General features: G+C 43.0%; 1 protein-coding gene across 1 annotated transcript in view; it reads left to right on the top strand.

The window, feature by feature from the left end:
* Positions 1 to 591: 591 nt before the first annotated feature.
* STX11 (syntaxin 11) overlaps positions 592 to 10,596 on the top strand; it is an 86,144-nt gene continuing 76,139 nt past the window's right edge. The window contains exon 1 of the mRNA XM_069769126.1: positions 592 to 760. The gene's annotated coding sequence lies outside the window, so the exon portion shown is untranslated. The remainder of the gene's footprint in view (positions 761 to 10,596) is intronic.

Raw genomic sequence — 10,596 nt, 5'->3', positions numbered from 1 at the left:
TGTGTTGCGGCTGTCGAGTAGCTACGAGACATGCAGCTGTGGCAACTTTTTTGTTCGTGCACGCCAAAAATATTTGATTAGGATAGAAGCGTGCTCAGATAACACCTTATCCGGGCACGCTCGCTCATCACTACCTGAGGTAACTTCCTTGCCGATAAAGTAATGGCTGTGCTGTGCCAGTATTCACCCCAGCCCCTGTACTCTAGTACAGTCAGACCTTTCGTCACCCACCGTACGGCTCTGGCAGTGGCGTAGCGATAGTGGGTGCAGGGATCGCAGTCACGCCCGGGTCCTGGGGGCCCAAAGGTGCTCATAAGAGAAGACCAATACTATTAAAGACCTGTGATAGTTGGGGGCCCTGCTGGAGTTTATACATGGAGGCTCACAAGCTTCACGTTACGCCACTGGGCACGAGCGTCCGAGACAGGCCGTACCTCAGGACACGCACAGGCAGCCACGCTCTGTCACATACAGTCCACATTACATGCAGCACAATCACAGGAGGAGAATGCAGTGTGAACCAGCTGCACACATGTGCTGGAAACACCTCCCTCAGATGCGAGAATATGTCTCACACAGCTTCCCCTGGTCACTCCCTCCACCTGTATGTAAGAGACGCTACAGAGAAAAGCAGCACGACTGCCAGGCAGCAGGGGACATACGGACATGGTGGCTCTGGGGGAATGACCGGCGTCTGCGGCTCGGCTTCATTCTCACATCTGTATAATACGGACATAGATATCTGTCAGCCACATTGCAGGTGAGTGCGTCCGGGGATGGGACGGCGTATTCTGATGCTTCAGGCAGATGAGACAACTAGCGTCACTAAAAGGACTATGTATTGTGGTGCCTTAGGCTGCCGTCACACTATCAGTATTTGGTCAGTATTTTACATCAGTATTTGTAAGCCAAAACCAGGAGTGGAACAACTAGAGGACTAGAGGAAAAGTCTAATAGAAACATATGCACCACTTCTGTATTTATCACCCTCTCCTGGTTTTGGCTACAAATACTGATGTAAAATACTGACCAAATACTGCTAGTGTGATCATGGCCTTAGGCAAATTGTGCCCCCAACTTCAGTCATTGACAAACTACCATGAGAGGCCACATCCTTAGTCCGGGAAGCGCAATCTCTGCTGGTTAGTAATGTATGAAGACACCCATTATATCTGGCACTTCCTTATGTCGTAACTCAGCTCTGCTACATTGTACAAGCTCAGATGTTGTCAGAGATCACAGGGAAGCATAGATGTGCATGTCTGTGGCTTGGGAGCTGAGCTATTCAGATGTAGCAGAGCTGATCGAGTGCAACGTTTAAAGGGAACCAGTTACCAGAAAAATGGGGTTAATCTGCAGATTAATAGCATTACTAACCTGCATGTAGCCGGACGCTATGGGGAGAAAGAGAATTTTACTCCCCCCGGCAGCGTTCTGGTATCAGTCACGAGGGCGGCGCCAGCGCTGGTTTAGTCATTGCTCTGAGTATGGAGCGCGGCGGCTATCACTGTGCTGATAGCCTCAATGCAGAGCCAGGGTCAGTCGGGGCCAGGGGTGAGGTTCAAAGCTGTGACTGAACCGGAACACTGCCACGGGTGGGGGGGACATATAAAGCTAATTTCTCCCCGCAGCATTTGGCTAAGTGCAGGAACTGCAGACCAATAGCAATTTTTCTGATAACAGGTTCCCTTTAAAATATTGTATAAAGGAGATGCAGCAGAGGTGTGTTTGTTGGAGGCATTAGAGCACAGCTCCTCTGACACAGCAGAGCTCTGTTTATCAGTAGAGCAGGGCTGAGTGATGCATTTAAACTCTGCTGCTTCTGTATTGGTGGCGTAGCGCTTACTAATATTTCTATTAATATTTCATGTCATAGAATAACACAAACCGCACAACCTGCCCTACCCTCTCCTGTTGTATCATCACCCATCCCCTGCAGACTGTGAGCCCTCGTGGGCAGGGTCCTCCCTCCTTATGTACCCGTGTGCCTTGTTTTTTGCTCATGTTTATTGTATTTGTCTATATTTGCCCCGTATTCACATGCAAAGCGCCATGGAATAAATGGCGCTATAAAAATGTATAATAATAATAATAAACATGGAGGCCCTTATTCATCAAGACCAGCATTGTGTACGTCAGTCCTGGTGAAAGATGCACTAGAGTCTTTCAGCTGCCATGCGATACCACTAGAAATATCTTCCGGGGACGGTTTTGTGGTGTAAATTATGATGATTTTGTTGGACACATGTTCTTTTGGCTAAAGTTTGCCCACTTGCTGTGTGGAGTGGAGTAGTACTGGCTTATAACATATTTTTGCTAATTTTTAAATAATCTAGGTAATATTACCACTAGTCCTATGCTAGACACTCCAGGTGCCCACTTTCCTTTGGTAATAAGATAAAGTATAACGGTACATTGAATTGCTGGGCAGCGGCCACATACGACAGGTAATGATGCTGGAGGCTTTATAGGCCTGTGCAGCTATTGGGAGGTAAGGTCAATGGATGAAAGGGGTCAATCAGTAACAAATCAAATCGCCAGGGTCTGATATCGGCATTAACAGAGGAGGCTGTAGCCAAAGAGCATAAGGAAAACACCGCTCCATGCTGTGTATTGCAGATTGTGCTGATAAAGTGACAATTATTGAAGAATGCTTACGTCATCATGCTTGAGAAAGGCTCACCCTTTGAGCCGAGATGTTACCAATTTGGGCTATTAAATAGCACTTTTTTCACCTTTTAACTGGGGTGCTACCTGCATTTTTTTCATATATATAATTTTTTTTCTACTATGTATTTATTTTTCTCTATAGTATCGCATATGAAATATAAGGTGATGATGGAATTGTGGTATAGTTCTGAGATACTGTACTATTGGGCTACGCTCCAACAATGAGTACCTAGTGAGTTTCTGATGTTGCAGCATTTCTGCATCTATTGGGTGAAATGTGTTTTTTACAAGCATTTTTATCACGTTTTTGTCACGTTTTAAATAAAGCTGTTTTGTTTTTGATACTTCCTGTATTTGGCTTTTGACAAAACTATAGTGATAGTCATATGCTGATTATATGTTTCTAGCATGTTTCGGCAGCGAAAGCACACTTAATACATGCGTGTTTTTTACTTGCACATTTCCTGCATCTAATACAAATATCTGGGGAAAATCTGCATATAAACCTCAGCGTACTCGCAAGAGAAATTGACATGTTGCGGATTTGAAACATGCAGCACAAGTTCGTTTACGCTGCTTTAAAAAAAAAAAAAAAAAAAAAGCGCACGTGACATTTCAATAAATCTCATCCACTGCACTGCGTGTTTTTGCACAGTGAAAATACGCAGCACCAAAAACTTGTCATGGGAACTTCGTGGTCTGTGTGTAAAGAAGGTCTGTTCTTTCTCCTAAACTGTCCCTATGTTAAAATGTACTGATGCAAATTGGGCGGCCATTGGTGGCTGGGGAGGGGTGACAGCGGGTGAATATGCCTCATTACCTGTAAAGTTCATGTCACAAGTATTTGTTAGGGAACTTTTATGTAGTGTGATCTATTTAGTATTTAATTTACACTTTGATGGCCTACTTTTCATTTTTGTGACAGAATATCCCGAGGCTTACACACAACTGCTAGGGCAACAATGAAAATTCCTAAAAACTGCACTGGCAAGGTAGTGTTGTGTATCAGGTGACCTGTCAGTCATGTTCAAAGAAAGTCAAGCCCTGCTATCTTGAAAAGTTTCTTTTCGAGGCCCAGGGAGTGTATTCATAGTTTTCTTCCACCTGTTTCTGTGCATACGTCAACAGGAGCAGTTTATGGCTGGCAACCTGTCTGAATATTAATGCTGCTACCTGAGTGAAGTGTAAAGCAGTACCCGACATGCTGAACATGTGAGAATATGGTTCTGGTGTTGTGAACCCGCAGTCAGGGCCAGTTTTAGACAAAGTGGGGCCCTAAGCAAAAGTTTAAAATGAGGCCCTAAATGCTCACATATTGCACCATGACACTCAAACATTTTGGTTGTATTTACATGCGCTGAGTTCAGGACGTTCAATGAGTGTGATAGACAATATTTAAGTCGTTTGGCTTATTTCTCGGCCTCTTTACACCGGCTATTGAAGAATGATGGGGACAGAACGATCGCTAATAAATCAATCTGTCCCCATACATACACTGTTATAAGCAGCAGGACTGTGGAGTTGGAGTCGGTGTCCATTTTGGTGGAGTTAGTATCAAATGGACAGACTCTGTCTCCTATAATACACTGGATGCAGTACGTGCTGTAAATGTTTTCACAATCATTTGGGAAAGTTGTGACACCCTATAAATGTCTGTTCTGTTCCTGATCTAAGGATCCTGGCTTTTAGTTGAGATGAATCTGTGCTGCACTTTATATACATGCTCAGTAGTGAGGCAGGGCTGTGGGGTTGGGAGTCAGGGAAGCTGAGGAGTTGGAGGTTTGGCTTACTGAGTCGACAGCTCTGATCAGCAGCATATCTGCAGTTTACACCGGCGATGTGCTGCCGAGAACAATGGTTTATGTTCTGCCGTAAACAATCCAATCACACAATGAATAAGCAGCATTTTGCTTGTTCTTTGGACAATTGCCAACATGCCACCGATTGCCACTGTTTGTGCAGCCGGTATTTAAAAATGTGCAACACACACGTCATTCATATATACACTGCTAACACACTGTCTATACCCAGCCATCTACAGTGTTTTTCAGACCATAAGACGCACCCAAATTTTCAAAAGGAGAATTGGGAAAAAAATTAATGTGTGAAATCGGGGTCCATCTTACAGTCCAAATTCAGCTTTCCAGGAGTAATCGGCAGCACTGGTGGAGTGTGGTCAGAGGGTGTGTTCGGTGGTCCGGCGATATGACTCCCATCCCAGACTGGTGCAGCAGGTTCGGCAGCGCTCTGTGGTGCGAGGGTGGCAGAGGCATTTTGTGAAACCCTGGAGGCCCCTTCACATCCATTGCTGCGATGCGGTGGCCTAAGGGAAATATCATCCCAAGCTGGTGCGGCGGCGCTCCGTGGTGCAGGGGGGCTCCTCCAGCATTTTGTGAAAGTGCCAGCGGAGCACCCCTGCACCACAGAGCACTGCCGCACCAGCCTGGGAAGGGAATGTGATCATCGCCCTGCAGTGTCAGACCGAGACCGCCGCAGAATCGCCTGATTCCTGCTGCCGCCACACTACTTGTAAGTATATTCCGACTATAAGACGTACACCCATTTTCCCCAAAAAGTTTTTGGGAAAAAAATGTATTTTATAATCTGAAAAATATGATACATATACTATTAACATACTGTAAATTCAAGTTAGAATAATGCAAAAAAATATATATATACACACACACATGTACATGGCACACATGTATGCACACACATGTACATGGCACACATGTATGCACACACACGGCGCACACACACACACATATTCATGGCACACACAAGCTGCACAACAAATGCTCATTTGATATATGTGATTCATATAAACATACATGTAGCTCACAGACAGTACACACTACACATACTGCACACACCTCAGATACTCCCTCAGATAAACACACTGCACACACCTCAGAGCTTAGTAGTGTTCAGCTATTCCGTTGTTAATCAAGTGACCTAATGGAAAACAGAAGAATTAACTGGGTAGAAGGCAAAATGAGCAATTGTAAGTACACAGTGCTATATAATATGATGCAGTATATTAACCCCTTAATCCCATATGACGTACTATCCCATCGAGGTGGGGTGGGCTTTAATTCCCACCGACGGGATAGTACGTCATATGCGATCGGCCGCGCTCACGGGGGGAGTGCGTCCGATCGCGGCCGGGTGTCAGCTATCGCAGCTGACATCCGGCACTATGTGCCAGGAGCGGTCGCGGACCGCCCCGGCACATTAACCCCCGGCACACCGCGATCAAACATGATCCCGATGTGCCGGCGGTATAGGGAAGCATCGCGCAGGGAGGGGGCTCCCTGCGGACTTCCCTGAGCCCCCCGCAGCAACGCGATGTGATCGCGTTGCTGCGAGGGTCTCCTACCTCCTTCCTCCTTGCTGGACCCGGATCCAAGATGGCCGCGGCATCCGGGTCCTGCAGGGAGGGAGGTGGCTTCACAGAGCCTGCTCAGAGCAGGCACTGTGAAGCCTGCAGTGCTGCATGTCAGATCGGTGATCTGACAGTGCTATGCAAACTGTCAGATCATTGATCTGTGATGTCCCCCCCAGGACAAAGTAAAAAAGTAAAAAAAAATTTTTCCAAATGTGTAAAAAAAAAAATAAAAATTTTTTTTCCTAAATAATGAAAAAAAAAAAAAATATTATTCCCATAAATACATTTCTTCATCTAAATAATAAAAAAAAACAATAAAAGTACACATTTAGTATTGCCGCGTCCGTAAGACCCGACCTATAAAACTGGCCCACTAGTTAACCCCTTCAGTAAACACCGTAAGGAAAAAAAAAGTCAAAAAACAACGCTTTATTATCATACCACCGAACAAAAAGTGGAATAACACGCGATCAAAAAGACAGATATAAATAACCATTGTACTGCTGAAAGCATCATCTTGTCCCGCAAAAAAACGTGCCGCCATACAGCATCATCAGCGAAAAAATAAATAAGTTATAGTCCTGAGAATAAAGCGATGCAAAAATAATTATTTTTTCTATAAAATAGTTTTTATCGTATAAAAGCGCCAAAACATAAAAAAATGATATAAATGAGGTATCGCTGTAATCGTACTGACCCGAAGAATAAAACTGCTTTATCAATTTTACCAAACGCGGAACGGTATAAACGCCTCCCCCAAAAGAAATTCATGAATAGCTGGTTTTTGGTCATTCTACCTCACAAAAATCGTTATAAAAAGCGATCTAAAAATGTCACGTGCCCGAAAATGTTACCAATAAAAACGTCAACTCGTCCCGCAAAAAACAAGACCTCACATGACTCTGTGGACCAAAATATGGAAAAATTATAGCTCTCAAAATGTGGTAACGCAAAAAATATTTTTTGCAATAAAAAGCGTCTTTCAGTGTGTGATGGCTGCCAATCATAAAAATCCGCTAAAAAACCCGCTATAAAAGTAAATCAAACCCCCCTTCATCACCCCCTTAGTTAGGGAAAAATTTAAAAAATGTATTTATTTCCATTTTCCCATTAGGGTTAGGGTTGGGGCTAGGGTTGGAGCTACAGTTAGGGTTGGGGCTAAAGTTACGGTTAGGGTTTAGATTACATTTACAGTTGGGAATAGGGTTGGGATTAGGGTTAGGGGTGTGTCAGGGTTAGAGGTGTGGTTAGGGTTACTGTTGGGATTAGGGTTAGGGGTGTGTTTGGATTAGGGTTTCAGTTATAATTGGGGGGTTTCCACTGTTTAGGTACATCAGGGGCTCTCCAAACGCGACATGGCGTCCGATCTCAATTCCAGCCAATTCTGCGTTGAAAAAGTAAAACAGTGCTCCTTCCCTTCCGAGCTCTCCCGTGTGCCCAAACAGGGGTTTACCCCAACATATGGGGTATCAGCATACTCAGGACAAATAGGACAACAACTTTTGGGGTCCAATTTCTCCTGTTACCCTTGGGAAAATACAAAACTGGGGGATAACATATTTTTGTGGGAAAAAAGATTTTTTATTTTCACGGCTCTGCGTTATAAACTGTAGTGAAACACTTGGGGGTTAAAAGTTCTCACAACACATCTAGATGAGTTCCCTGGGGGGTCTAGTTTCCAATATGGGGTCACTTGTGGGGGGTTTCTACTGTTTAGGTACATTAGGGGCTCTGCAAACGCAATGTGAAGTCTGCAGACCAATCCATCTAAGTCTGCATTCCAAATGATGCTCCTTCCCTTCCGAGCCCTCCCATGCGGCCAAACAGTGGTTCCCCCCCACATATGGGGTATCAGCGCACTCAAGACAAATTGTACAACAAATTTTGGGGTCCAATTTCTTCTCTTACCCTTGGGAAAATAAAAAATTGGGGGTGAAAAGATATTTTTTCACAAAAATTATGATTTTTTATTTTTACGGTTCTGCATTATACACTTCTGTGAAGCACTTGGTGGGTCAAAGTGCTCACCAGACCTCTAGATAAATTCCATAGGGGGGGGGACAGGTGTGCGGTGTCTGCTTATACATAAGATTCTCCACTTCTACCCGGTATGTATATACTTTGTTATGCATGGATGTGGCCATAATTATTTGTACCATATGGTCTTTCAGGTTATTCAGTTACAATGGGCCACTCCTGCATGGCTTCTATTGCATATGAGCTGTGCTCTTAGGGTAGTCTTTGTGTATACCTATATTATGTGGATACCTATCACCTGTCCAATGCTTACATGCTCTGTGTAGTGCATGGATTATTTTATCCCTCTGTCATGTTTTTATCTGGTGTCATTTAATAAAAAGTTTCTATATATTTTCATCACTTTGGACTATTTGCTGCTTTTTTCTTCTCGTTGCTTTTGGTTATAATTGTGCAGTTTGTCCAGTATGGTCCTTATCGTTGTCCCGCTTGACTATAGATATAGAGAAACCCTTAGTGGGTCTGTCCTAATATGTTGGTGACTGCATTTTCATCCACATTTGTGCTTTATCTAAATTCCATAGGGGGTCTACTTTCCAAAATGGTGTCACTTGTGGGGGGTTTCAATGTTTAGGCACATCAGGGGCTCTCCAAACGCAACATGGTGTCCCATCTCGATTCCAGTCAATTTTGCATTGAAAAGTCAAATGGCGCTCCTTCGCTTCCGAGCTCTGTCATGCGCCCAAACAGTGGTTTACCCCCACATATGGGGTATCTGTGTACTCAGGACAAATTGTACAACAACTTTTGGGGTCCATTTTCTCCTGTTACCCTTGGTAAAATAAAACAAATTGGAGCTGAATTAAATTTTTTGTGAAAAAAAGTTAAATGTTCATTTTTATTTAAACATTCCAAAAATTCCTGTGAAGCACCAGAAGGGTTAATAAACTTCTTGAATGTGGTTTTGAGCACCTTGAGGGGTGCAGTTTTTAGAATGGTGTCACACTTGGGTTTTTTCTATCATATAGACCCCTCAAAATGACTTCAAATGAGATGTGGTCCCTAAAAAAAAAATGGTGTAAAGATGAGAAATTGCTGGTCAACTTTTAACCCTTAACTCCCTAACAAAAAAAAATTTTGGTTCCAAAATTGTGCTGATGTAAAGTAAACATGTGGGAAATGTTACTTAAGTATTTTGTGTGACATATCTCTGATTTAATTGCATAAAAATTCAAAGTTGGAAAATTGCGAAATTTTCATAATTTTCGCCAAATTTCCATTTTTTTCACAAACAAACGCAGGTACTATCAAAGAATTTTTACCACTATCATGAAGTACAATATGTCACGAGAAAACAATGTCAGAATCACTGGGATCTGTTGAAGCGTTCCAGAGTTATAACCTCATAAAGGGACAGTGGTCAGAATTGTAAAAATTGGCCCGGTCATTAACGTGCAAACCACCCTCGGGGGTTAAGGAGATAGAAATTTTGATGGGAGTGTGTCTTTAATCTAGGGTTGTCCAGTAGTGGACAACCCCTCTAACGCGAACATTCTGACTGGTTCTCTTCAGGGAAATTGCCACAATGAGTATTTGGTACATTTTTGATACTTCAGATTTTCTACACTAATTAGCTAAATTAGGTTATTTGCATTTTATTTGTATGTTTTTTTTCAGCTGTAGTTTGTGTCTCTTTTTGATATATCTGGATTTAAATAAAAATGCTTTCTTTTGGTTAGATACAGTTGTGCTCAAAAGTTTACATACCCCGGCAGAATTTTTGCTTTCTTGGCATTTTGTCAGAGAATATGAATGATAATACCAAAACTTTTTCTCCACTCATGGTTAGTGGTTGGGTGAAGCAATTTATTGTCAAATTACTGTGTTTTTCTCTTTTTAAATCATAATGACAACCGAAAACATCCAAATGACCCTAATCAAAAGTTCACATTGATTTCTTAATACCTTGTATTGCCCCCTCTAACATCAATGACAGCTTGAAGTCTTTTGTGGTAGTTGTGGATGAGGTTCTTTATTTTCTCAGATGGTAAAGTCGCCCTCTCTTCTAGGCAAAAAGTCTCCAGTTCCTGTAAATTCCTGGGCTGTCTGGCATGAACTGCGCACTTGAGATCTCCCCATAAGTTACACCAATGATTTGCCGCCCACAACCTCATTGTAGTAAAACTACAATACCGAATATCAGCCTTGAACAGGTGTGGACCTGTTTGTCTAATCCTTATTATTGTTCACTCTGCACAACTGTTTGTCATATGTAATTTTTCAGGATACGATGACAATATGGGATGTCCCCACCTGGTGGTCTAAGAATGTTCATGTGACCATCATTTTCTTTACTTGCCCCAGCTCCCATTTCACGGTAAGCTAAACCTTGACTTGGGCTCTTAGTGGACACTAGAGTAAAACTCAGGAGCAAGAAGAGCTCTCCTAGTGTTCAGCAATTCCTGACCCTTGAAGGGTCTTCTGAATCAGACGGTTTGTGTATAGGTTGAGGGTCCCTCGTCTTTAGGAGAGAAATTGCAATTGAAGTCATCCTTGTACAC

The sequence above is a fragment of the Ranitomeya imitator genome, chromosome 5 (assembly GCF_032444005.1).
Source record: "Ranitomeya imitator isolate aRanImi1 chromosome 5, aRanImi1.pri, whole genome shotgun sequence".
NCBI classification, from domain to species: Eukaryota; Metazoa; Chordata; class Amphibia; order Anura; family Dendrobatidae; genus Ranitomeya; species Ranitomeya imitator.
The sequence above is the reverse complement of the archived record's forward strand: the minus strand, read 5'-3'. Positions and strand labels throughout refer to the sequence as shown.